Genomic DNA, 27535 nt, shown 5'->3' on the forward strand with positions numbered 1-27535 from the left:
CAGTGCAGCAGGATGACGACACATCCACACCACCACCAGCAGAGGGCGCAGAGGACATGGAGCAGGAGAACGGAGATCCCGAGGGCCCCTGGCAGGTGGTAAAGAAAAAGAAAAGCACCCAGAAAAGGAAATCCTGCGCAGCCAGGGTCTCCAGGGACGACGTCTCCTCAGACGAGGAAAAGAAAGCGGGCAGCCGACAAAGCATCAAACGGCGCATTAGAAAAGCGGCACGAGAACCACAATGGACTCGGACCAACGACCAGAAAGCAGCCGGGGACCATCCAGCCGACGGATACAGCAGTGCGGCCGAGGCCCCCCCAAACCCCGGACAACAGGAACGAGGACACCGACGACGCCCAAGGCGGAGATCGGCCCGCAAGCCCGGCACCAACCGAGGGCTACACGACACCGACCATGTCACCCAGTCGTGGTCGGGGACCTGAGGCAGGGTCGGACTGCTACCTCAGCCCTGCAGAATTTCGTCAGCGCCACAGGAATGCAGCACCTGGAAGAGGCTGACTGAAGGACACGTAAGAACTGACAAACCTTTTAAACATTAAAATGTCTTTAAAGTTTGCATCTTTAAATGTTCGCAGTGTTAAAGATAGTCTGAGATGTGCGGCCAGCTTGTCCTACCTGGCCAAGGTCAAGGCCGACCTGCTGTTCCTGCAGGAGTGTGGAATACCACACCTCAGCAACTACAGGCGCTGGTCGAGTGTGTGGTCCCACGGACCGTCCATCTGGTCAGGTGGGAACGACTGCCGTTCATCCGGCCTAGGCATTCTGCTGCGGGGGGGCGACTTCACCGTCTCCGAAGTTAAGGAGGTGGTGGGAGGACGCCTCCTCGTAGCAGACATCACGTACAAAAACTGCCCTCTCAGGCTGATTAATGTGTATGCCCCGGCCGTCAAGACCGAGCGGCTGGCACCTTTTGAACAGCTGCCACTGCTACTCACCACCTCCAGGCCAATCATACTGGGTGGGGACTTTAACTGTATCATTGACAAGGCCGGCCGATCCAACAGGGCCGAAAGTAAACTGGACGCTACGTCCAGAGCCCTGCTGGAAACAGTCAAAGATGCCAAGCTGCTCGACGTCTTCAGCGACCAAGCAGACGGAGGGCAGCGTAGATACACGTGGTCGCGGCCAGACGGGTCTGTCCGCTCCAGGATCGACTTCATGTTTGCGTCCCGCGCGCTCACGGTCAGGTCCACCGACGTCAAGCCGGTGTTCTTCTCTGACCACTGCCTCCTGCTGGCAGACTGTCAGCTGGAGGAAAACCAGAAAGTGGGCAGGGGGTCCTGGAAGCTTAATGTAGAACTGTTGACCCCAGAGAACCTCGAGGAACTCAAGAGGGTTTACCACGGTTGGAGAACCGTGAAACTCTTCTTTGAATTATAGAAATCATAGAAACCCTACAGTGCAGAAGGAGGCCACTCAGCCCATCGAGTCTGCACCGACCACAATCCCACCCAGGCCCTACCCCCATATATTTACCCGCTAATCCTTCTAACCAACGCATCTCAGGACTCTAAGGGGCAATTTTTTTTTTTTAACCTGGCCAATCAACCTAACCCGCACATCTTTGGACTGTGGGAGGAAACCGGAGCACCCGGAGGAAACCCACGCAGACGCGAGGAGAATGTGCAAACTCCACACAGACAGTGACCTGAGCCGGGAATCGAACCCAGGACCCTGGAGCTGTGAAGCAGCAGTGCTAACCACTGTGCTACCGTGCCGCCCTAAGTCTCCATCGCTCTGGTGGGAAACCATCAAGGGCAACATCAAGGGGTTCTTTACCCGAAAAGGGGTTCAGAAGGCCAGGGAGAGACGGGGGGAAATGTCCCGACTCCAGAAAAGCATGCAGGAGCTACTCCAACTGCAGTCGATGGGGGTTGATGTCAAGGAGGACCTCCGGGAGGTGAAGAGCCAGCAAGCCTCGCTCTTTGCCTCGGAGGCCTCCAAGGTTATCTTCCGGTCCAGGGTCCGCTCCGTGGAGCAGGACGAAACGTGCTCGCGCTTCTTCTTCCAGAAGGTGCACAGAGAAACCGCAGTGATCACAAGCCTGAAGGAAGAAGATGGCTCTGTAGGGTCATCGCAGTCTGACATTCTGAGGATTTGCATATCCTTCTATGCCGGACTGTACGACCTGAAGCCAACAGACAGCACGGCCTCCCAGTCTTTCCTGTCGTCTATCACGCAAGTCTTGGACGACGGCGAGCGGGAGAGCCTGGACAGACCGGTAGCTCTGGATGAGCTGACAAAGGCAGTCGAGTCCCTTCAGAAGGGTAAAACTCCCGGTAGCGACGGCTTACCGGCTGAGTTTTACTCGGCGTTGTGGGACTTGACGGACCCGGACCTCCTGGAAGTATACGAGAGTATGCTTCTGGAAGGCAGCATGTCAGAATCCATGAGGAAAGGCATCATTACCCTCATCTACAAGCAGAAGGGGGCAAGGGAAGAAATTAGAAATTGGAGACCTATTTCACTATTGAATGTGGGTTACAAGATTCTGGCCAAGGTCATCGCCAACCGGGTCAAGTCTGCTCTGGGGTCAGTGATCCATCCTGATCAAACCTGTGCTGTACCCGGCAGGAAGATCTCTGATAGCCTCGCGCTACTCAGGGATACGATCGCCTAGGTGCAGGACAGGCAGGTGGACACCTGCCTCATCAGTCTAGACCAGGAGAAGGCGTTTGACAGAATATCGCACAGCTACATGATGGATGTGCTCTCCAAAATGGGATTTGGGGAGGGAATCTGCAATTGGATCCAACTGCTCTACACAGACATCAGTAGCGCAGTTTCAATCAATGGGTGGGAATCAGATACGTTTCAAATCAGGTCTGGAGTCAGGCAGGGCTGCCCTCTCTCCTCCGTCCTTTTTGTGTGTTGCATTGAACCCTTTGCCGAGGCCCTCAGAAGCGACCCAGGCATCAAAGGGGTTACAATCCCAGGCAGCGGAGGGACGCAAGTCAAAGCTTCCCTCTACATGGATGACGTGGCTGTTTTCTGCTCGGACCCCTCGAGCCAAAGTCAACCAGGGTAAGAGTGAGGCCATGTTCTTTGGGAACTGGCCTGACACATCCTTTGTCCCCTTCACCATTAGGGTAGACTACCTCAAGGTGCTGGGGATATGGTTCGGAGCGGCAGGGGCATGCGCCAAAAACTGGGAGGAGCGCATCGCCAAAGCCAAACAAAAATTGGGATTGTGGGAGCAACGCTCCCTCTCCATTACTGGGAAGAACCTTGTGATCCGGTGCGAGGTTCTGTCCGTGTTGTTGTACGTGGCGCAGGTGTGGCCTCTCCCCAAGTCCTGCGCAGCAGCAGTGACCCGGGCCATCTTCAAGTTCATCTGGAGATCAAAGATGGATCGTGTCCGCAGGGAGGCGATGCACAAATCTCCAGAGAACGGAGGGAAAAACGTTCCCAACGCCGCCCTCATCCTGATGGCCACCTTTGTGTGCAGCTGCATCAAGCTGTGTGTAGATCCTCGGTACAGTAACAGCAAGTGCCACTATTTTTTGAGGTTCTACCTGTCCCAAGTCTTGCGGAGGATGGGTCTGGCCACATTGCCGCGGAACGCTCCAAGTAGTTGGACCGTACCGCAGCACCTGTCCTTCGTGGAGAAATTCTTCCGGAAACACACCTTTGACCACATGGCTATCAAGCAGTGGTCAGCACGTAATGTCCTTGAAGCCCTGAGAGAAAAGGAGACGGCAGATCCTGTCGGATGGTTCCCTGAGCGGACTGTCAATGTCATTTGGCAGAATGCCTCATCACCAGAACTCACAAACAAGCACCAAGACCTGGCTTGGCTGGTGGTGAGAAGGGCACTCCCCGTCAGATCCTTTATGCACGCCCGGGGTCTCAACCTCACCGCACGCTGCCCTCGAAGCAGCTGCGGGGCTGATGAGACGGTGGCACACCTCCTTGTGGAATGTGCCTTTGCAAAGAAGGTCTGGAACGAGATGCAGTGGTATTTGTCGCGGTTCGTCCCGGGCAGCTCGGTGACGCAGGACTCTGTGCTCTACAGGCTGTTTCCGGGAACGCACACCGAAACAAATATCAACCGCTGCTGGAGGGTCATCAACTCGGTGAAGGACGCGCTTTGGTCCGCCCGAAACTTGCTGATCTTCCAGCTGAAAGAATTGTCCTCGACCGAGTGTTGCAGACTGGCACATTCCAAGGTCCAGGACTACGTGCTCAGGGACGCGCTCAAGCTTGGGGCAGCCGCCGCCAAGGCACAATGGGGAAAGGCCACCGTGTAAAGCGTCTCAACCGAGGCAGACCGAGGGCCGGGTAACTGCAGAATACCCTCGGCCCGCGTAACTGTGTGCCAACCTGAAAAACAACGGCACACAGTAAACTCTGACGTATGTATATAGTTTTAAGAAATGAAATGTAACGAAATGTAATGTTTTTGTAAATGAGCACGGTATTGTACTGTAAAAATGATTCTTTTTTACACTGTTTATGACTTTTGGATCTGTAATTTTGCAATGTTTTATTGGAGAGTTTTTTTTTGTGTGAATAAAGTATATTTTTGAAATAAAAATAAAAAATCTGTTCTTATCAGTTTAATATCTGATACGTCCCTTATCTGGGGACCATATATTAAATTGATTTTTGGAGCAGGGAGATGGAATAGGGGCTTGCTCCGTCCACTCCACGTATCGGCCCGGTATTGCAGTATCTCCGGGAACGGTGCACCACCCCCTTTCTGGGGACATTCTCAAACTTCAAAAACAGCTCTCGCACAAACTCACTCTGATGTGGAGGTGCCCGCTTTGCACCGGGGTGGCTGGGGCGGGCACAGTAAGAAGTCTCACATCACCGAGTTAAAGTCCAACAGGGTTTATTTGGTATCCATGATGTGGAGATGCCAGCGTTGGACTGGGGTAAACACAGTAAGGAATCTAACAACACCAGGTTAAAGTCCAACAGGCTTATTTTGTTTGGTAGCAAACGCCACTAGCTTTCCGAGCGCTGCTCCTTCGTCAGGTGAGTGGGAGACCTGCTAACAAACAGCAACACAGGGCATCGCAAGACACAAACTCAGTTTACAGAATCATGAATAATGATTGGGACGCGAGTCTTTACAGCTAATCAAGTCTTAAAGGTACACACAATGTGACTGGAGAGAGAATTAAGCACAGGTTAAAGAGATGTGTATTGTCTCCAGACAGGACAGCCAGTCAGATTTTACAAGTTACAGATAGTGTGACATGAAGCCAAGATCCCGGTTGAGGCCGTCCTCATGTGTGCCTCAACCGGGATCTTGGCTTCATGTCACACTATCTGTCATTGTCTATTACAGATATCTACTCTTGTCTCCAGACAGGAGCTGTTTGTTTGCAGATCTCCCACTCACCCGACGAAGGAGCAGCGCTCCGAATGCTAGTGGCGTTTGCTGCCAAATAAGCCTGTTGGACTTTAACCTGGTGTTGTTAGACTCCTTACTGTGTTTACCCCAGTCCAACGCCGGCATCTCCACATCATGACTCTTTGCATCACTTAAACACTCTAAGCAAGTGAACACAATAGTCCAAAAGACAGTCTGTCTGCCCAAGCCAACTTCAAACAAAGAGCAGTTCGCAGGTCTTCATCTCCAATAATGGTGCTAATGACCTCATGGCTAATTGTTCTAACACAATGGTTTCAACAAGAGGACCTTGTTTAACGTCCCGAAACTCATATCACACGACCGAGACTTGGGCTAGCAGAATTCCTTTAAGTATACAGCCTTTGGATCTTTGGAACAGAGTTGCTGTTTAATCTCTGACAAGAACAGGACTCCAGGCAACAGAAGCGAGGTGAGGAGAGGAGGAAGTAGTTAGAATGTGCAATGCACTGTGCCTGCGAGTGTGCGGGCAGCAGTGTCAAGCGTTGCCTTTCAAAAGATAATGAATTATCTGAAGGTAAAGTATTTGTAGGGCGACTGGCACCAAGGGAGTTGCTCTTGCAGAGAGCTGGCACAGACAGGACAGGCCAAACGGCCTCCTTTGGTGCTGCAAGTATTGTATGGGCACAGTCGGTTGCTGCATTCTCACTCACGGCCTGCAAAACACGCAACTGTTTTCAAAAGCTTGTTGCAGAGCAGCGCCTTGACAGTGACGTAGATGTGAATAGGCACAACCCTCTGGTAAGTGATTGGTGGAGTACGGGGCCATCTACATAACTGTGATGCAGTGGCGGTGAAAAAGGGGAGAAAAGGCAACTTGTGTGTTGCAATGAGAAAGGCTGGGCGAAAGAAGCCAAGAGTGCAGCTGAGAGTGCTTATATGTGTAAGTGTTTGAATGGTGTCAGCCTGTTGTCAAAGAGGGAAGGCATATGACAATTGGGCGAGTCAAGAGCAGCACCGGCATCGCTTCTCGGCCTTTTGGCTAAGATCAAGTGTAGTATCTGTTCTTATCAGTTTAATATCTGATACGTCCCTTATCTGGGGACCATATATTAAATTGATTTTTGGAGCAGGGAGATGGAATAGGGGCTTGCTCCGTCCACTCCACGTATCGGCCCGGTATTGCAGTATCTCCGGGAACGGTGCACCACCCCCTTTCTGGGGACATTCTCAAACTTCAAAAACAGCTCTCGCACAAACTCACTCTGACGTGGAGGTGCCCGCTTTGCACCGGGGTGGCTGGGGCGGGCACAGTGAGAAGTCTCACATCACCAAGTTAAAGTCCAACAGGGTTTATTTGGTATCCATGATGTGGAGATGCCAGCGTTGGACTGGGGTAAACGCAGTAAGGAGTCTAACAACACCAGGTTAAAGTCCAACAGGCTTATTTTGTTTGGTAGCAAACGCCACTAGCTTTCCGAGCGCTGCTCCTTCGTCAGGTGAGTGGGAGATCTGCTAACAAACAGCAACACAGGGCATCTCAAGACACAAACTCACGGATCCTTTTGGCTAAGATCAAGTGTAGTATCTGTTCTTATCAGTTTAATCTTCTCGGCCTTTTGGCTAAGATCAAGTGTATGATCAAAGCCAAGAGCTCGGATTTCGCAAGGAGCTATCGAGTTTCGATGGGGATTGTGGATTGAAGAAGCAGGCGTCGGACGACCGGCAGACGACCGTCTGCAACACTTGAGCTCTGCTGCTACTGGTGGATCTTTATGCTGGTTTCAAGCCTCTGGCTTGGACCTAACGCCGGTACAGTAAGACTCAGTGTTTTCGAGCTATGGCTGCAGCTGCTCTGAAAGCTACAGGCCAAAGGCAGCCCAACACCATCCGGGTGAAGCCTTCGGGAGGAGGCTCACCTGTGGGCCGCGATTACCTCGTGAAGAAGGTATTGTTCGAGTGCTGCGGATTCCAAGCAGCAGACATCTACGGTGTGGCTGAGTACAGCAAGCCGCCGCACGTGGATATCAGCTTCAGAAGCCTGTCAGGATGCGTCAAGCTCCTGACAGCGGTGAAGGAGAAAGGCAAAGAGGGGCCCCTCTCTATCCTGACGGCGGAGCCCCTGTTCACCATGCCGTCCCAGCGGAACCGGGTTATCACATTCCATATGTATAACCACTACGTCCCTGCGGCTGATGTGCTGACGTTCCTCTCCCGGTACGTGGAGGTGAAGGGAGAGAGCGTGGACGTCATGGACCAGTATGGAATATGGACCTGTAAAAGGCAGATGAGAGTCACCCTGAAGACTGACCCCAAGGGAGGCCTTCTGCACCCGCCCTCCAATTTTGCCATCGGAGGGAATCGAGGCTTCCTGTACTACACGGGCCAGCCACGACTGTGCCGCAACTGTGGCAAAACCGGCCATTTTGCCGCGAGCTGCAGCGTCACCGTCTGCAGAAACTGCCTGAAGGAGGGGCACTCGACCGACGAGTGCAAAGACAGCAAATGTTGCAACCTGTGTGGGGAGACTGGCCATGTTTACAGAGTCTGCCCCAAGCGGAAGGTCACTTACGCCCAGATCACCAGAGGCGGAGCGAGGAAGGCGAGTGCTCCTGCCGCCTCAGGGAACAAGAAGCCCACCGCAAAAGAAGCTGGCACGGAGAAAGCTTCTGAAGCAAAGGTGGAGCCCCCCAGTGCAGCAGGATGACGACACATCCACACCACCACCAGCAGAGGGCGCAGAGGACATGGAGCAGGAGAACGGAGATCCCGAGGGCCCCTGGCAGGTGGTAAAGAAAAAGAAAAGCACCCAGAAAAGGAAATCCTGCGCAGCCAGGGTCTCCAGGGACGACGTCTCCTCAGACGAGGAAAAGAAAGCGGGCAGCCGACAAAGCATCAAACGGCGCATTAGAAAAGCGGCACGAGAACCACAATGGACTCGGACCAACGACCAGAAAGCAGCCGGGGACCATCCAGCCGACGGATACAGCAGTGCGGCCGAGGCCCCCCCAAACCCCGGACAACAGGAACGAGGACACCGACGACGCCCAAGGCGGAGATCGGCCCGCAAGCCCGGCACCAACCGAGGGCTACACGACACCGACCATGTCACCCAGTCGTGGTCGGGGACCTGAGGCAGGGTCGGACTGCTACCTCAGCCCTGCAGAATTTCGTCAGCGCCACAGGAATGCAGCACCTGGAAGAGGCTGACTGAAGGACACGTAAGAACTGACAAACCTTTTAAACATTAAAATGTCTTTAAAGTTTGCATCTTTAAATGTTCGCAGTGTTAAAGATAGTCTGAGATGTGCGGCCAGCTTGTCCTACCTGGCCAAGGTCAAGGCCGACCTGCTGTTCCTGCAGGAGTGTGGAATACCACACCTCAGCAACTACAGGCGCTGGTCGAGTGTGTGGTCCCACGGACCGTCCATCTGGTCAGGTGGGAACGACTGCCGTTCATCCGGCCTAGGCATTCTGCTGCGGGGGGGCGACTTCACCGTCTCCGAAGTTAAGGAGGTGGTGGGAGGACGCCTCCTCGTAGCAGACATCACGTACAAAAACTGCCCTCTCAGGCTGATTAATGTGTATGCCCCGGCCGTCAAGACCGAGCGGCTGGCACCTTTTGAACAGCTGCCACTGCTACTCACCACCTCCAGGCCAATCATACTGGGTGGGGACTTTAACTGTATCATTGACAAGGCCGGCCGATCCAACAGGGCCGAAAGTAAACTGGACGCTACGTCCAGAGCCCTGCTGGAAACAGTCAAAGATGCCAAGCTGCTCGACGTCTTCAGCGACCAAGCAGACGGAGGGCAGCGTAGATACACGTGGTCGCGGCCAGACGGGTCTGTCCGCTCCAGGATCGACTTCATGTTTGCGTCCCGCGCGCTCACGGTCAGGTCCACCGACGTCAAGCCGGTGTTCTTCTCTGACCACTGCCTCCTGCTGGCAGACTGTCAGCTGGAGGAAAACCAGAAAGTGGGCAGGGGGTCCTGGAAGCTTAATGTAGAACTGTTGACCCCAGAGAACCTCGAGGAACTCAAGAGGGTTTACCACGGTTGGAGAACCGTGAAACTCTTCTTTGAATTATAGAAATCATAGAAACCCTACAGTGCAGAAGGAGGCCACTCAGCCCATCGAGTCTGCACCGACCACAATCCCACCCAGGCCCTACCCCCATATATTTACCCGCTAATCCTTCTAACCAACGCATCTCAGGACTCTAAGGGGCAATTTTTTTTTTTTAACCTGGCCAATCAACCTAACCCGCACATCTTTGGACTGTGGGAGGAAACCGGAGCACCCGGAGGAAACCCACGCAGACGCGAGGAGAATGTGCAAACTCCACACAGACAGTGACCTGAGCCGGGAATCGAACCCAGGACCCTGGAGCTGTGAAGCAGCAGTGCTAACCACTGTGCTACCGTGCCGCCCTAAGTCTCCATCGCTCTGGTGGGAAACCATCAAGGGCAACATCAAGGGGTTCTTTACCCGAAAAGGGGTTCAGAAGGCCAGGGAGAGACGGGGGGAAATGTCCCGACTCCAGAAAAGCATGCAGGAGCTACTCCAACTGCAGTCGATGGGGGTTGATGTCAAGGAGGACCTCCGGGAGGTGAAGAGCCAGCAAGCCTCGCTCTTTGCCTCGGAGGCCTCCAAGGTTATCTTCCGGTCCAGGGTCCGCTCCGTGGAGCAGGACGAAACGTGCTCGCGCTTCTTCTTCCAGAAGGTGCACAGAGAAACCGCAGTGATCACAAGCCTGAAGGAAGAAGATGGCTCTGTAGGGTCATCGCAGTCTGACATTCTGAGGATTTGCATATCCTTCTATGCCGGACTGTACGACCTGAAGCCAACAGACAGCACGGCCTCCCAGTCTTTCCTGTCGTCTATCACGCAAGTCTTGGACGACGGCGAGCGGGAGAGCCTGGACAGACCGGTAGCTCTGGATGAGCTGACAAAGGCAGTCGAGTCCCTTCAGAAGGGTAAAACTCCCGGTAGCGACGGCTTACCGGCTGAGTTTTACTCGGCGTTGTGGGACTTGACGGACCCGGACCTCCTGGAAGTATACGAGAGTATGCTTCTGGAAGGCAGCATGTCAGAATCCATGAGGAAAGGCATCATTACCCTCATCTACAAGCAGAAGGGGGCAAGGGAAGAAATTAGAAATTGGAGACCTATTTCACTATTGAATGTGGGTTACAAGATTCTGGCCAAGGTCATCGCCAACCGGGTCAAGTCTGCTCTGGGGTCAGTGATCCATCCTGATCAAACCTGTGCTGTACCCGGCAGGAAGATCTCTGATAGCCTCGCGCTACTCAGGGATACGATCGCCTAGGTGCAGGACAGGCAGGTGGACACCTGCCTCATCAGTCTAGACCAGGAGAAGGCGTTTGACAGAATATCGCACAGCTACATGATGGATGTGCTCTCCAAAATGGGATTTGGGGAGGGAATCTGCAATTGGATCCAACTGCTCTACACAGACATCAGTAGCGCAGTTTCAATCAATGGGTGGGAATCAGATACGTTTCAAATCAGGTCTGGAGTCAGGCAGGGCTGCCCTCTCTCCTCCGTCCTTTTTGTGTGTTGCATTGAACCCTTTGCCGAGGCCCTCAGAAGCGACCCAGGCATCAAAGGGGTTACAATCCCAGGCAGCGGAGGGACGCAAGTCAAAGCTTCCCTCTACATGGATGACGTGGCTGTTTTCTGCTCGGACCCCTCGAGCCAAAGTCAACCAGGGTAAGAGTGAGGCCATGTTCTTTGGGAACTGGCCTGACACATCCTTTGTCCCCTTCACCATTAGGGTAGACTACCTCAAGGTGCTGGGGATATGGTTCGGAGCGGCAGGGGCATGCGCCAAAAACTGGGAGGAGCGCATCGCCAAAGCCAAACAAAAATTGGGATTGTGGGAGCAACGCTCCCTCTCCATTACTGGGAAGAACCTTGTGATCCGGTGCGAGGTTCTGTCCGTGTTGTTGTACGTGGCGCAGGTGTGGCCTCTCCCCAAGTCCTGCGCAGCAGCAGTGACCCGGGCCATCTTCAAGTTCATCTGGAGATCAAAGATGGATCGTGTCCGCAGGGAGGCGATGCACAAATCTCCAGAGAACGGAGGGAAAAACGTTCCCAACGCCGCCCTCATCCTGATGGCCACCTTTGTGTGCAGCTGCATCAAGCTGTGTGTAGATCCTCGGTACAGTAACAGCAAGTGCCACTATTCTTTGAGGTTCTACCTGTCCCAAGTGTTGCGGAGGATGGGTCTGGCCACATTGCCGCGGAACGCTCCAAGTAGTTGGACCGTACCGCAGCACCTGTCCTTCGTGGAGAAATTCTTCCGGAAACACACCTTTGACCACATGGCTATCAAGCAGTGGTCAGCACGTAATGTCCTTGAAGCCCTGAGAGAAAAGGAGACGGCAGATCCTGTCGGATGGTTCCCTGAGCGGACTGTCAATGTCATTTGGCAGAATGCCTCATCACCAGAACTCACAAACAAGCACCAAGACCTGGCTTGGCTGGTGGTGAGAAGGGCACTCCCCGTCAGATCCTTTATGCACGCCCGGGGTCTCAACCTCACCGCACGCTGCCCTCGAAGCAGCTGCGGGGCTGATGAGACGGTGGCACACCTCCTTGTGGAATGTGCCTTTGCAAAGAAGGTCTGGAACGAGATGCAGTGGTATTTGTCGCGGTTCGTCCCGGGCAGCTCGGTGACGCAGGACTCTGTGCTCTACAGGCTGTTTCCGGGAACGCACACCGAAACAAATATCAACCGCTGCTGGAGGGTCATCAACTCGGTGAAGGACGCGCTTTGGTCCGCCCGAAACTTGCTGATCTTCCAGCTGAAAGAATTGTCCTCGACCGAGTGTTGCAGACTGGCACATTCCAAGGTCCAGGACTACGTGCTCAGGGACGCGCTCAAGCTTGGGGCAGCCGCCGCCAAGGCACAATGGGGAAAGGCCACCGTGTAAAGCGTCTCAACCGAGGCAGACCGAGGGCCGGGTAACTGCAGAATACCCTCGGCCCGCGTAACTGTGTGCCAACCTGAAAAACAACGGCACACAGTAAACTCTGACGTATGTATATAGTTTTAAGAAATGAAATGTAACGAAATGTAATGTTTTTGTAAATGAGCACGGTATTGTACTGTAAAAATGATTCTTTTTTACACTGTTTATGACTTTTGGATCTGTAATTTTGCAATGTTTTATTGGAGAGTTTTTTTTTGTGTGAATAAAGTATATTTTTGAAATAAAAATAAAAAATCTGTTCTTATCAGTTTAATATCTGATACGTCCCTTATCTGGGGACCATATATTAAATTGATTTTTGGAGCAGGGAGATGGAATAGGGGCTTGCTCCGTCCACTCCACGTATCGGCCCGGTATTGCAGTATCTCCGGGAACGGTGCACCACCCCCTTTCTGGGGACATTCTCAAACTTCAAAAACAGCTCTCGCACAAACTCACTCTGATGTGGAGGTGCCCGCTTTGCACCGGGGTGGCTGGGGCGGGCACAGTAAGAAGTCTCACATCACCGAGTTAAAGTCCAACAGGGTTTATTTGGTATCCATGATGTGGAGATGCCAGCGTTGGACTGGGGTAAACACAGTAAGGAGTCTAACAACACCAGGTTAAAGTCCAACAGGCTTATTTTGTTTGGTAGCAAACGCCACTAGCTTTCCGAGCGCTGCTCCTTCGTCAGGTGAGTGGGAGACCTGCTAACAAACAGCAACACAGGGCATCGCAAGACACAAACTCAGTTTACAGAATCATGAATAATGATTGGGACGCGAGTCTTTACAGCTAATCAAGTCTTAAAGGTACACACAATGTGACTGGAGAGAGAATTAAGCACAGGTTAAAGAGATGTGTATTGTCTCCAGACAGGACAGCCAGTCAGATTTTACAAGTTACAGATAGTGTGACATGAAGCCAAGATCCCGGTTGAGGCCGTCCTCATGTGTGCCTCAACCGGGATCTTGGCTTCATGTCACACTATCTGTCATTGTCTATTACAGATATCTACTCTTGTCTCCAGACAGGAGCTGTTTGTTTGCAGATCTCCCACTCACCCGACGAAGGAGCAGCGCTCCGAATGCTAGTGGCGTTTGCTGCCAAATAAGCCTGTTGGACTTTAACCTGGTGTTGTTAGACTCCTTACTGTGTTTACCCCAGTCCAACGCCGGCATCTCCACATCATGACTCTTTGCATCACTTAAACACTCTAAGCAAGTGAACACAATAGTCCAAAAGACAGTCTGTCTGCCCAAGCCAACTTCAAACAAAGAGCAGTTCGCAGGTCTTCATCTCCAATAATGGTGCTAATGACCTCATGGCTAATTGTTCTAACACAATGGTTTCAACAAGAGGACCTTGTTTAACGTCCCGAAACTCATATCACACGACCGAGACTTGGGCTAGCAGAATTCCTTTAAGTATACAGCCTTTGGATCTTTGGAACAGAGTTGCTGTTTAATCTCTGACAAGAACAGGACTCCAGGCAACAGAAGCGAGGTGAGGAGAGGAGGAAGTAGTTAGAATGTGCAATGCACTGTGCCTGCGAGTGTGCGGGCAGCAGTGTCAAGCGTTGCCTTTCAAAAGATAATGAATTATCTGAAGGTAAAGTATTTGTAGGGCGACTGGCACCAAGGGAGTTGCTCTTGCAGAGAGCTGGCACAGACAGGACAGGCCAAACGGCCTCCTTTGGTGCTGCAAGTATTGTATGGGCACAGTCGGTTGCTGCATTCTCACTCACGGCCTGCAAAACACGCAACTGTTTTCAAAAGCTTGTTGCAGAGCAGCGCCTTGACAGTGACGTAGATGTGAATAGGCACAACCCTCTGGTAAGTGATTGGTGGAGTACGGGGCCATCTACATAACTGTGATGCAGTGGCGGTGAAAAAGGGGAGAAAAGGCAACTTGTGTGTTGCAATGAGAAAGGCTGGGCGAAAGAAGCCAAGAGTGCAGCTGAGAGTGCTTATATGTGTAAGTGTTTGAATGGTGTCAGCCTGTTGTCAAAGAGGGAAGGCATATGACAATTGGGCGAGTCAAGAGCAGCACCGGCATCGCTTCTCGGCCTTTTGGCTAAGATCAAGTGTAGTATCTGTTCTTATCAGTTTAATATCTGATACGTCCCTTATCTGGGGACCATATATTAAATTGATTTTTGGAGCAGGGAGATGGAATAGGGGCTTGCTCCGTCCACTCCACGTATCGGCCCGGTATTGCAGTATCTCCGGGAACGGTGCACCACCCCCTTTCTGGGGACATTCTCAAACTTCAAAAACAGCTCTCGCACAAACTCACTCTGACGTGGAGGTGCCCGCTTTGCACCGGGGTGGCTGGGGCGGGCACAGTGAGAAGTCTCACATCACCAAGTTAAAGTCCAACAGGGTTTATTTGGTATCCATGATGTGGAGATGCCAGCGTTGGACTGGGGTAAACGCAGTAAGGAGTCTAACAACACCAGGTTAAAGTCCAACAGGCTTATTTTGTTTGGTAGCAAACGCCACTAGCTTTCCGAGCGCTGCTCCTTCGTCAGGTGAGTGGGAGATCTGCTAACAAACAGCAACACAGGGCATCTCAAGACACAAACTCACGGATCCTTTTGGCTAAGATCAAGTGTAGTATCTGTTCTTATCAGTTTAATCTTCTCGGCCTTTTGGCTAAGATCAAGTGTATGATCAAAGCCAAGAGCTCGGATTTCGCAAGGAGCTATCGAGTTTCGATGGGGATTGTGGATTGAAGAAGCAGGCGTCGGACGACCGGCAGACGACCGTCTGCAACACTTGAGCTCTGCTGCTACTGGTGGATCTTTATGCTGGTTTCAAGCCTCTGGCTTGGACCTAACGCCGGTACAGTAAGACTCAGTGTTTTCGAGCTATGGCTGCAGCTGCTCTGAAAGCTACAGGCCAAAGGCAGCCCAACACCATCCGGGTGAAGCCTTCGGGAGGAGGCTCACCTGTGGGCCGCGATTACCTCGTGAAGAAGGTATTGTTCGAGTGCTGCGGATTCCAAGCAGCAGACATCTACGGTGTGGCTGAGTACAGCAAGCCGCCGCACGTGGATATCAGCTTCAGAAGCCTGTCAGGATGCGTCAAGCTCCTGACAGCGGTGAAGGAGAAAGGCAAAGAGGGGCCCCTCTCTATCCTGACGGCGGAGCCCCTGTTCACCATGCCGTCCCAGCGGAACCGGGTTATCACATTCCATATGTATAACCACTACGTCCCTGCGGCTGATGTGCTGACGTTCCTCTCCCGGTACGTGGAGGTGAAGGGAGAGAGCGTGGACGTCATGGACCAGTATGGAATATGGACCTGTAAAAGGCAGGTGAGAGTCACCCTGAAGACTGACCCCAAGGGAGGCCTTCTGCACCCGCCCTCCAATTTTGCCATCGGAGGGAATCGAGGCTTCCTGTACTACACGGGCCAGCCACGACTGTGCCGCAACTGTGGCAAAACCGGCCATTTTGCCGCGAGCTGCAGCGTCACCGTCTGCAGAAACTGCCTGAAGGAGGGGCACTCGACCGACGAGTGCAAAGACAGCAAATGTTGCAACCTGTGTGGGGAGACTGGCCATGTTTACAGAGTCTGCCCCAAGCGGAAGGTCACTTACGCCCAGATCACCAGAGGCGGAGCGAGGAAGGCGAGTGCTCCTGCCGCCTCAGGGAACAAGAAGCCCACCGCAAAAGAAGCTGGCACGGAGAAAGCTTCTGAAGCAAAGGTGGAGCCCCCCAGTGCAGCAGGATGACGACACATCCACACCACCACCAGCAGAGGGCGCAGAGGACATGGAGCAGGAGAACGGAGATCCCGAGGGCCCCTGGCAGGTGGTAAAGAAAAAGAAAAGCACCCAGAAAAGGAAATCCTGCGCAGCCAGGGTCTCCAGGGACGACGTCTCCTCAGACGAGGAAAAGAAAGCGGGCAGCCGACAAAGCATCAAACGGCGCATTAGAAAAGCGGCACGAGAACCACAATGGACTCGGACCAACGACCAGAAAGCAGCCGGGGACCATCCAGCCGACGGATACAGCAGTGCGGCCGAGGCCCCCCCAAACCCCGGACAACAGGAACGAGGACACCGACGACGCCCAAGGCGGAGATCGGCCCGCAAGCCCGGCACCAACCGAGGGCCACACGACACCGACCATGTCACCCAGTCGTGGTCGGGGACCTGAGGCAGGGTCGGACTGCTACCTCAGCCCTGCAGAATTTCGTCAGCGCCACAGGAATGCAGCACCTGGAAGAGGCTGACTGAAGGACACGTAAGAACTGACAAACCTTTTAAACATTAAAATGTCTTTAAAGTTTGCATCTTTAAATGTTCGCAGTGTTAAAGATAGTCTGAGATGTGCGGCCAGCTTGTCCTACCTGGCCAAGGTCAAGGCCGACCTGCTGTTCCTGCAGGAGTGTGGAATACCACACCTCAGCAACTACAGGCGCTGGTCGAGTGTGTGGTCCCACGGACCGTCCATCTGGTCAGGTGGGAACGACTGCCGTTCATCCGGCCTAGGCATTCTGCTGCGGGGGGGCGACTTCACCGTCTCCGAAGTTAAGGAGGTGGTGGGAGGACGCCTCCTCGTAGCAGACATCACGTACAAAAACTGCCCTCTCAGGCTGATTAATGTGTATGCCCCGGCCGTCAAGACCGAGCGGCTGGCACCTTTTGAACAGCTGCCACTGCTACTCACCACCTCCAGGCCAATCATACTGGGTGGGGACTTTAACTGTATCATTGACAAGGCCGGCCGATCCAACAGGGCCGAAAGTAAACTGGACGCTACGTCCAGAGCCCTGCTGGAAACAGTCAAAGATGCCAAGCTGCTCGACGTCTTCAGCGACCAAGCAGACGGAGGGCAGCGTAGATACACGTGGTCGCGGCCAGACGGGTCTGTCCGCTCCAGGATCGACTTCATGTTTGCGTCCCGCGCGCTCACGGTCAGGTCCACCGACGTCAAGCCGGTGTTCTTCTCTGACCACTGCCTCCTGCTGGCAGACTGTCAGCTGGAGGAAAACCAGAAAGTGGGCAGGGGGTCCTGGAAGCTTAATGTAGAACTGTTGACCCCAGAGAACCTCGAGGAACTCAAGAGGGTTTACCACGGTTGGAGAACCGTGAAACTCTTCTTTGAATTATAGAAATCATAGAAACCCTACAGTGCAGAAGGAGGCCACTCAGCCCATCGAGTCTGCACCGACCACAATCCCACCCAGGCCCTACCCCCATATATTTACCCGCTAATCCTTCTAACCAACGCATCTCAGGACTCTAAGGGGCAATTTTTTTTTTTTAACCTGGCCAATCAACCTAACCCGCACATCTTTGGACTGTGGGAGGAAACCGGAGCACCCGGAGGAAACCCACGCAGACGCGAGGAGAATGTGCAAACTCCACACAGACAGTGACCTGAGCCGGGAATCGAACCCAGGACCCTGGAGCTGTGAAGCAGCAGTGCTAACCACTGTGCTACCGTGCCGCCCTAAGTCTCCATCGCTCTGGTGGGAAACCATCAAGGGCAACATCAAGGGGTTCTTTACCCGAAAAGGGGTTCAGAAGGCCAGGGAGAGACGGGGGGAAATGTCCCGACTCCAGAAAAGCATGCAGGAGCTACTCCAACTGCAGTCGATGGGGGTTGATGTCAAGGAGGACCTCCGGGAGGTGAAGAGCCAGCAAGCCTCGCTCTTTGCCTCGGAGGCCTCCAAGGTTATCTTCCGGTCCAGGGTCCGCTCCGTGGAGCAGGACGAAACGTGCTCGCGCTTCTTCTTCCAGAAGGTGCACAGAGAAACCGCAGTGATCACAAGCCTGAAGGAAGAAGATGGCTCTGTAGGGTCATCGCAGTCTGACATTCTGAGGATTTGCATATCCTTCTATGCCGGACTGTACGACCTGAAGCCAACAGACAGCACGGCCTCCCAGTCTTTCCTGTCGTCTATCACGCAAGTCTTGGACGACGGCGAGCGGGAGAGCCTGGACAGACCGGTAGCTCTGGATGAGCTGACAAAGGCAGTCGAGTCCCTTCAGAAGGGTAAAACTCCCGGTAGCGACGGCTTACCGGCTGAGTTTTACTCGGCGTTGTGGGACTTGACGGACCCGGACCTCCTGGAAGTATACGAGAGTATGCTTCTGGAAGGCAGCATGTCAGAATCCATGAGGAAAGGCATCATTACCCTCATCTACAAGCAGAAGGGGGCAAGGGAAGAAATTAGAAATTGGAGACCTATTTCACTATTGAATGTGGGTTACAAGATTCTGGCCAAGGTCATCGCCAACCGGGTCAAGTCTGCTCTGGGGTCAGTGATCCATCCTGATCAAACCTGTGCTGTACCCGGCAGGAAGATCTCTGATAGCCTCGCGCTACTCAGGGATACGATCGCCTAGGTGCAGGACAGGCAGGTGGACACCTGCCTCATCAGTCTAGACCAGGAGAAGGCGTTTGACAGAATATCGCACAGCTACATGATGGATGTGCTCTCCAAAATGGGATTTGGGGAGGGAATCTGCAATTGGATCCAACTGCTCTACACAGACATCAGTAGCGCAGTTTCAATCAATGGGTGGGAATCAGATACGTTTCAAATCAGGTCTGGAGTCAGGCAGGGCTGCCCTCTCTCCTCCGTCCTTTTTGTGTGTTGCATTGAACCCTTTGCCGAGGCCCTCAGAAGCGACCCAGGCATCAAAGGGGTTACAATCCCAGGCAGCGGAGGGACGCAAGTCAAAGCTTCCCTCTACATGGATGACGTGGCTGTTTTCTGCTCGGACCCCTCGAGCCAAAGTCAACCAGGGTAAGAGTGAGGCCATGTTCTTTGGGAACTGGCCTGACACATCCTTTGTCCCCTTCACCATTAGGGTAGACTACCTCAAGGTGCTGGGGATATGGTTCGGAGCGGCAGGGGCATGCGCCAAAAACTGGGAGGAGCGCATCGCCAAAGCCAAACAAAAATTGGGATTGTGGGAGCAACGCTCCCTCTCCATTACTGGGAAGAACCTTGTGATCCGGTGCGAGGTTCTGTCCGTGTTGTTGTACGTGGCGCAGGTGTGGCCTCTCCCCAAGTCCTGCGCAGCAGCAGTGACCCGGGCCATCTTCAAGTTCATCTGGAGATCAAAGATGGATCGTGTCCGCAGGGAGGCGATGCACAAATCTCCAGAGAACGGAGGGAAAAACGTTCCCAACGCCGCCCTCATCCTGATGGCCACCTTTGTGTGCAGCTGCATCAAGCTGTGTGTAGATCCTCGGTACAGTAACAGCAAGTGCCACTATTCTTTGAGGTTCTACCTGTCCCAAGTGTTGCGGAGGATGGGTCTGGCCACATTGCCGCGGAACGCTCCAAGTAGTTGGACCGTACCGCAGCACCTGTCCTTCGTGGAGAAATTCTTCCGGAAACACACCTTTGACCACATGGCTATCAAGCAGTGGTCAGCACGTAATGTCCTTGAAGCCCTGAGAGAAAAGGAGACGGCAGATCCTGTCGGATGGTTCCCTGAGCGGACTGTCAATGTCATTTGGCAGAATGCCTCATCACCAGAACTCACAAACAAGCACCAAGACCTGGCTTGGCTGGTGGTGAGAAGGGCACTCCCCGTCAGATCCTTTATGCACGCCCGGGGTCTCAACCTCACCGCACGCTGCCCTCGAAGCAGCTGCGGGGCTGATGAGACGGTGGCACACCTCCTTGTGGAATGTGCCTTTGCAAAGAAGGTCTGGAACGAGATGCAGTGGTATTTGTCGCGGTTCGTCCCGGGCAGCTCGGTGACGCAGGACTCTGTGCTCTACAGGCTGTTTCCGGGAACGCACACCGAAACAAATATCAACCGCTGCTGGAGGGTCATCAACTCGGTGAAGGACGCGCTTTGGTCCGCCCGAAACTTGCTGATCTTCCAGCTGAAAGAATTGTCCTCGACCGAGTGTTGCAGACTGGCACATTCCAAGGTCCAGGACTACGTGCTCAGGGACGCGCTCAAGCTTGGGGCAGCCGCCGCCAAGGCACAATGGGGAAAGGCCACCGTGTAAAGCGTCTCAACCGAGGCAGACCGAGGGCCGGGTAACTGCAGAATACCCTCGGCCCGCGTAACTGTGTGCCAACCTGAAAAACAACGGCACACAGTAAACTCTGACGTATGTATATAGTTTTAAGAAATGAAATGTAACGAAATGTAATGTTTTTGTAAATGAGCACGGTATTGTACTGTAAAAATGATTCTTTTTTACACTGTTTATGACTTTTGGATCTGTAATTTTGCAATGTTTTATTGGAGAGTTTTTTTTTGTGTGAATAAAGTATATTTTTGAAATAAAAATAAAAAATCTGTTCTTATCAGTTTAATATCTGATACGTCCCTTATCTGGGGACCATATATTAAATTGATTTTTGGAGCAGGGAGATGGAATAGGGGCTTGCTCCGTCCACTCCACGTATCGGCCCGGTATTGCAGTATCTCCGGGAACGGTGCACCACCCCCTTTCTGGGGACATTCTCAAACTTCAAAAACAGCTCTCGCACAAACTCACTCTGATGTGGAGGTGCCCGCTTTGCACCGGGGTGGCTGGGGCGGGCACAGTAAGAAGTCTCACATCACCGAGTTAAAGTCCAACAGGGTTTATTTGGTATCCATGATGTGGAGATGCCAGCGTTGGACTGGGGTAAACACAGTAAGGAGTCTAACAACACCAGGTTAAAGTCCAACAGGCTTATTTTGTTTGGTAGCAAACGCCACTAGCTTTCCGAGCGCTGCTCCTTCGTCAGGTGAGTGGGAGACCTGCTAACAAACAGCAACACAGGGCATCGCAAGACACAAACTCAGTTTACAGAATCATGAATAATGATTGGGACGCGAGTCTTTACAGCTAATCAAGTCTTAAAGGTACACACAATGTGACTGGAGAGAGAATTAAGCACAGGTTAAAGAGATGTGTATTGTCTCCAGACAGGACAGCCAGTCAGATTTTACAAGTTACAGATAGTGTGACATGAAGCCAAGATCCCGGTTGAGGCCGTCCTCATGTGTGCCTCAACCGGGATCTTGGCTTCATGTCACACTATCTGTCATTGTCTATTACAGATATCTACTCTTGTCTCCAGACAGGAGCTGTTTGTTTGCAGATCTCCCACTCACCCGACGAAGGAGCAGCGCTCCGAATGCTAGTGGCGTTTGCTGCCAAATAAGCCTGTTGGACTTTAACCTGGTGTTGTTAGACTCCTTACTGTGTTTACCCCAGTCCAACGCCGGCATCTCCACATCATGACTCTTTGCATCACTTAAACACTCTAAGCAAGTGAACACAATAGTCCAAAAGACAGTCTGTCTGCCCAAGCCAACTTCAAACAAAGAGCAGTTCGCAGGTCTTCATCTCCAATAATGGTGCTAATGACCTCATGGCTAATTGTTCTAACACAATGGTTTCAACAAGAGGACCTTGTTTAACGTCCCGAAACTCATATCACACGACCGAGACTTGGGCTAGCAGAATTCCTTTAAGTATACAGCCTTTGGATCTTTGGAACAGAGTTGCTGTTTAATCTCTGACAAGAACAGGACTCCAGGCAACAGAAGCGAGGTGAGGAGAGGAGGAAGTAGTTAGAATGTGCAATGCACTGTGCCTGCGAGTGTGCGGGCAGCAGTGTCAAGCGTTGCCTTTCAAAAGATAATGAATTATCTGAAGGTAAAGTATTTGTAGGGCGACTGGCACCAAGGGAGTTGCTCTTGCAGAGAGCTGGCACAGACAGGACAGGCCAAACGGCCTCCTTTGGTGCTGCAAGTATTGTATGGGCACAGTCGGTTGCTGCATTCTCACTCACGGCCTGCAAAACACGCAACTGTTTTCAAAAGCTTGTTGCAGAGCAGCGCCTTGACAGTGACGTAGATGTGAATAGGCACAACCCTCTGGTAAGTGATTGGTGGAGTACGGGGCCATCTACATAACTGTGATGCAGTGGCGGTGAAAAAGGGGAGAAAAGGCAACTTGTGTGTTGCAATGAGAAAGGCTGGGCGAAAGAAGCCAAGAGTGCAGCTGAGAGTGCTTATATGTGTAAGTGTTTGAATGGTGTCAGCCTGTTGTCAAAGAGGGAAGGCATATGACAATTGGGCGAGTCAAGAGCAGCACCGGCATCGCTTCTCGGCCTTTTGGCTAAGATCAAGTGTAGTATCTGTTCTTATCAGTTTAATATCTGATACGTCCCTTATCTGGGGACCATATATTAAATTGATTTTTGGAGCAGGGAGATGGAATAGGGGCTTGCTCCGTCCACTCCACGTATCGGCCCGGTATTGCAGTATCTCCGGGAACGGTGCACCACCCCCTTTCTGGGGACATTCTCAAACTTCAAAAACAGCTCTCGCACAAACTCACTCTGACGTGGAGGTGCCCGCTTTGCACCGGGGTGGCTGGGGCGGGCACAGTGAGAAGTCTCACATCACCAAGTTAAAGTCCAACAGGGTTTATTTGGTATCCATGATGTGGAGATGCCAGCGTTGGACTGGGGTAAACGCAGTAAGGAGTCTAACAACACCAGGTTAAAGTCCAACAGGCTTATTTTGTTTGGTAGCAAACGCCACTAGCTTTCCGAGCGCTGCTCCTTCGTCAGGTGAGTGGGAGATCTGCTAACAAACAGCAACACAGGGCATCTCAAGACACAAACTCACGGATCCTTTTGGCTAAGATCAAGTGTAGTATCTGTTCTTATCAGTTTAATCTTCTCGGCCTTTTGGCTAAGATCAAGTGTATGATCAAAGCCAAGAGCTCGGATTTCGCAAGGAGCTATCGAGTTTCGATGGGGATTGTGGATTGAAGAAGCAGGCGTCGGACGACCGGCAGACGACCGTCTGCAACACTTGAGCTCTGCTGCTACTGGTGGATCTTTATGCTGGTTTCAAGCCTCTGGCTTGGACCTAACGCCGGTACAGTAAGACTCAGTGTTTTCGAGCTATGGCTGCAGCTGCTCTGAAAGCTACAGGCCAAAGGCAGCCCAACACCATCCGGGTGAAGCCTTCGGGAGGAGGCTCACCTGTGGGCCGCGATTACCTCGTGAAGAAGGTATTGTTCGAGTGCTGCGGATTCCAAGCAGCAGACATCTACGGTGTGGCTGAGTACAGCAAGCCGCCGCACGTGGATATCAGCTTCAGAAGCCTGTCAGGATGCGTCAAGCTCCTGACAGCGGTGAAGGAGAAAGGCAAAGAGGGGCCCCTCTCTATCCTGACGGCGGAGCCCCTGTTCACCATGCCGTCCCAGCGGAACCGGGTTATCACATTCCATATGTATAACCACTACGTCCCTGCGGCTGATGTGCTGACGTTCCTCTCCCGGTACGTGGAGGTGAAGGGAGAGAGCGTGGACGTCATGGACCAGTATGGAATATGGACCTGTAAAAGGCAGGTGAGAGTCACCCTGAAGACTGACCCCAAGGGAGGCCTTCTGCACCCGCCCTCCAATTTTGCCATCGGAGGGAATCGAGGCTTCCTGTACTACACGGGCCAGCCACGACTGTGCCGCAACTGTGGCAAAACCGGCCATTTTGCCGCGAGCTGCAGCGTCACCGTCTGCAGAAACTGCCTGAAGGAGGGGCACTCGACCGACGAGTGCAAAGACAGCAAATGTTGCAACCTGTGTGGGGAGACTGGCCATGTTTACAGAGTCTGCCCCAAGCGGAAGGTCACTTACGCCCAGATCACCAGAGGCGGAGCGAGGAAGGCGAGTGCTCCTGCCGCCTCAGGGAACAAGAAGCCCACCGCAAAAGAAGCTGGCACGGAGAAAGCTTCTGAAGCAAAGGTGGACCCCCCCAGTGCAGCAGGATGACGACACATCCACACCACCACCAGCAGAGGGCGCAGAGGACATGGAGCAGGAGAACGGAGATCCCGAGGGCCCCTGGCAGGTGGTAAAGAAAAAGAAAAGCACCCAGAAAAGGAAATCCTGCGCAGCCAGGGTCTCCAGGGACGACGTCTCCTCAGACGAGGAAAAGAAAGCGGGCAGCCGACAAAGCATCAAACGGCGCATTAGAAAAGCGGCACGAGAACCACAATGGACTCGGACCAACGACCAGAAAGCAGCCGGGGACCATCCAGCCGACGGATACAGCAGTGCGGCCGAGGCCCCCCCAAACCCCGGACAACAGGAACGAGGACACCGACGACGCCCAAGGCGGAGATCGGCCCGCAAGCCCGGCACCAACCGAGGGCTACACGACACCGACCATGTCACCCAGTCGTGGTCGGGGACCTGAGGCAGGGTCGGACTGCTACCTCAGCCCTGCAGAATTTCGTCAGCGCCACAGGAATGCAGCACCTGGAAGAGGCTGACTGAAGGACACGTAAGAACTGACAAACCTTTTAAACATTAAAATGTCTTTAAAGTTTGCATCTTTAAATGTTCGCAGTGTTAAAGATAGTCTGAGATGTGCGGCCAGCTTGTCCTACCTGGCCAAGGTCAAGGCCGACCTGCTGTTCCTGCAGGAGTGTGGAATACCACACCTCAGCAACTACAGGCGCTGGTCGAGTGTGTGGTCCCACGGACCGTCCATCTGGTCAGGTGGGAACGACTGCCGTTCATCCGGCCTAGGCATTCTGCTGCGGGGGGGCGACTTCACCGTCTCCGAAGTTAAGGAGGTGGTGGGAGGACGCCTCCTCGTAGCAGACATCACGTACAAAAACTGCCCTCTCAGGCTGATTAATGTGTATGCCCCGGCCGTCAAGACCGAGCGGCTGGCACCTTTTGAACAGCTGCCACTGCTACTCACCACCTCCAGGCCAATCATACTGGGTGGGGACTTTAACTGTATCATTGACAAGGCCGGCCGATCCAACAGGGCCGAAAGTAAACTGGACGCTACGTCCAGAGCCCTGCTGGAAACAGTCAAAGATGCCAAGCTGCTCGACGTCTTCAGCGACCAAGCAGACGGAGGGCAGCGTAGATACACGTGGTCGCGGCCAGACGGGTCTGTCCGCTCCAGGATCGACTTCATGTTTGCGTCCCGCGCGCTCACGGTCAGGTCCACCGACGTCAAGCCGGTGTTCTTCTCTGACCACTGCCTCCTGCTGGCAGACTGTCAGCTGGAGGAAAACCAGAAAGTGGGCAGGGGGTCCTGGAAGCTTAATGTAGAACTGTTGACCCCAGAGAACCTCGAGGAACTCAAGAGGGTTTACCACGGTTGGAGAACCGTGAAACTCTTCTTTGAATTATAGAAATCATAGAAACCCTACAGTGCAGAAGGAGGCCACTCAGCCCATCGAGTCTGCACCGACCACAATCCCACCCAGGCCCTACCCCCATATATTTACCCGCTAATCCTTCTAACCAACGCATCTCAGGACTCTAAGGGGCAATTTTTTTTTTTTAACCTGGCCAATCAACCTAACCCGCACATCTTTGGACTGTGGGAGGAAACCGGAGCACCCGGAGGAAACCCACGCAGACGCGAGGAGAATGTGCAAACTCCACACAGACAGTGACCTGAGCCGGGAATCGAACCCAGGACCCTGGAGCTGTGAAGCAGCAGTGCTAACCACTGTGCTACCGTGCCGCCCTAAGTCTCCATCGCTCTGGTGGGAAACCATCAAGGGCAACATCAAGGGGTTCTTTACCCGAAAAGGGGTTCAGAAGGCCAGGGAGAGACGGGGGGAAATGTCCCGACTCCAGAAAAGCATGCAGGAGCTACTCCAACTGCAGTCGATGGGGGTTGATGTCAAGGAGGACCTCCGGGAGGTGAAGAGCCAGCAAGCCTCGCTCTTTGCCTCGGAGGCCTCCAAGGTTATCTTCCGGTCCAGGGTCCGCTCCGTGGAGCAGGACGAAACGTGCTCGCGCTTCTTCTTCCAGAAGGTGCACAGAGAAACCGCAGTGATCACAAGCCTGAAGGAAGAAGATGGCTCTGTAGGGTCATCGCAGTCTGACATTCTGAGGATTTGCATATCCTTCTATGCCGGACTGTACGACCTGAAGCCAACAGACAGCACGGCCTCCCAGTCTTTCCTGTCGTCTATCACGCAAGTCTTGGACGACGGCGAGCGGGAGAGCCTGGACAGACCGGTAGCTCTGGATGAGCTGACAAAGGCAGTCGAGTCCCTTCAGAAGGGTAAAACTCCCGGTAGCGACGGCTTACCGGCTGAGTTTTACTCGGCGTTGTGGGACTTGACGGACCCGGACCTCCTGGAAGTATACGAGAGTATGCTTCTGGAAGGCAGCATGTCAGAATCCATGAGGAAAGGCATCATTACCCTCATCTACAAGCAGAAGGGGGCAAGGGAAGAAATTAGAAATTGGAGACCTATTTCACTATTGAATGTGGGTTACAAGATTCTGGCCAAGGTCATCGCCAACCGGGTCAAGTCTGCTCTGGGGTCAGTGATCCATCCTGATCAAACCTGTGCTGTACCCGGCAGGAAGATCTCTGATAGCCTCGCGCTACTCAGGGATACGATCGCCTAGGTGCAGGACAGGCAGGTGGACACCTGCCTCATCAGTCTAGACCAGGAGAAGGCGTTTGACAGAATATCGCACAGCTACATGATGGATGTGCTCTCCAAAATGGGATTTGGGGAGGGAATCTGCAATTGGATCCAACTGCTCTACACAGACATCAGTAGCGCAGTTTCAATCAATGGGTGGGAATCAGATACGTTTCAAATCAGGTCTGGAGTCAGGCAGGGCTGCCCTCTCTCCTCCGTCCTTTTTGTGTGTTGCATTGAACCCTTTGCCGAGGCCCTCAGAAGCGACCCAGGCATCAAAGGGGTTACAATCCCAGGCAGCGGAGGGACGCAAGTCAAAGCTTCCCTCTACATGGATGACGTGGCTGTTTTCTGCTCGGACCCCTCGAGCCAAAGTCAACCAGGGTAAGAGTGAGGCCATGTTCTTTGGGAACTGGCCTGACACATCCTTTGTCCCCTTCACCATTAGGGTAGACTACCTCAAGGTGCTGGGGATATGGTTCGGAGCGGCAGGGGCATGCGCCAAAAACTGGGAGGAGCGCATCGCCAAAGCCAAACAAAAATTGGGATTGTGGGAGCAACGCTCCCTCTCCATTACTGGGAAGAACCTTGTGATCCGGTGCGAGGTTCTGTCCGTGTTGTTGTACGTGGCGCAGGTGTGGCCTCTCCCCAAGTCCTGCGCAGCAGCAGTGACCCGGGCCATCTTCAAGTTCATCTGGAGATCAAAGATGGATCGTGTCCGCAGGGAGGCGATGCACAAATCTCCAGAGAACGGAGGGAAAAACGTTCC

General features: G+C 53.2%; 3 non-coding genes and 3 pseudogenes across 3 annotated transcripts; all 6 read left to right on the top strand.

Annotated features, from left to right (window-relative positions):
• The first annotated feature begins 4540 nt into the window (after positions 1–4540).
• Positions 4541–4718, top strand: LOC144511547 (U2 spliceosomal RNA; annotated as a pseudogene).
• Positions 4719–6366: 1648 nt separating this feature from the next.
• On the top strand, positions 6367–6557 carry LOC144511630 (U2 spliceosomal RNA). The gene has a single exon (XR_013500877.1). It is a non-coding gene; the product is annotated as a U2 spliceosomal RNA (small nuclear RNA).
• A 6018-nt stretch (positions 6558–12575) lies between these two features.
• Positions 12576–12753, top strand: LOC144511548 (U2 spliceosomal RNA; annotated as a pseudogene).
• Positions 12754–14401: 1648 nt separating this feature from the next.
• LOC144511631 (U2 spliceosomal RNA) lies at positions 14402–14592 on the top strand. Its single transcript, XR_013500878.1, has one exon. It is a non-coding gene; the product is annotated as a U2 spliceosomal RNA (small nuclear RNA).
• A 6018-nt stretch (positions 14593–20610) lies between these two features.
• Positions 20611–20788, top strand: LOC144511549 (U2 spliceosomal RNA; annotated as a pseudogene).
• Positions 20789–22436: 1648 nt separating this feature from the next.
• Positions 22437–22627, top strand: LOC144511632 (U2 spliceosomal RNA). Its single transcript, XR_013500879.1, has one exon. It is a non-coding gene; the product is annotated as a U2 spliceosomal RNA (small nuclear RNA).
• The last annotated feature ends 4908 nt before the right edge of the window (positions 22628–27535 follow it).

Source organism: Mustelus asterias, chromosome 24, assembly GCF_964213995.1.
Source record: "Mustelus asterias chromosome 24, sMusAst1.hap1.1, whole genome shotgun sequence".
Lineage (NCBI taxonomy): Eukaryota > Metazoa > Chordata > Chondrichthyes > Carcharhiniformes > Triakidae > Mustelus > Mustelus asterias.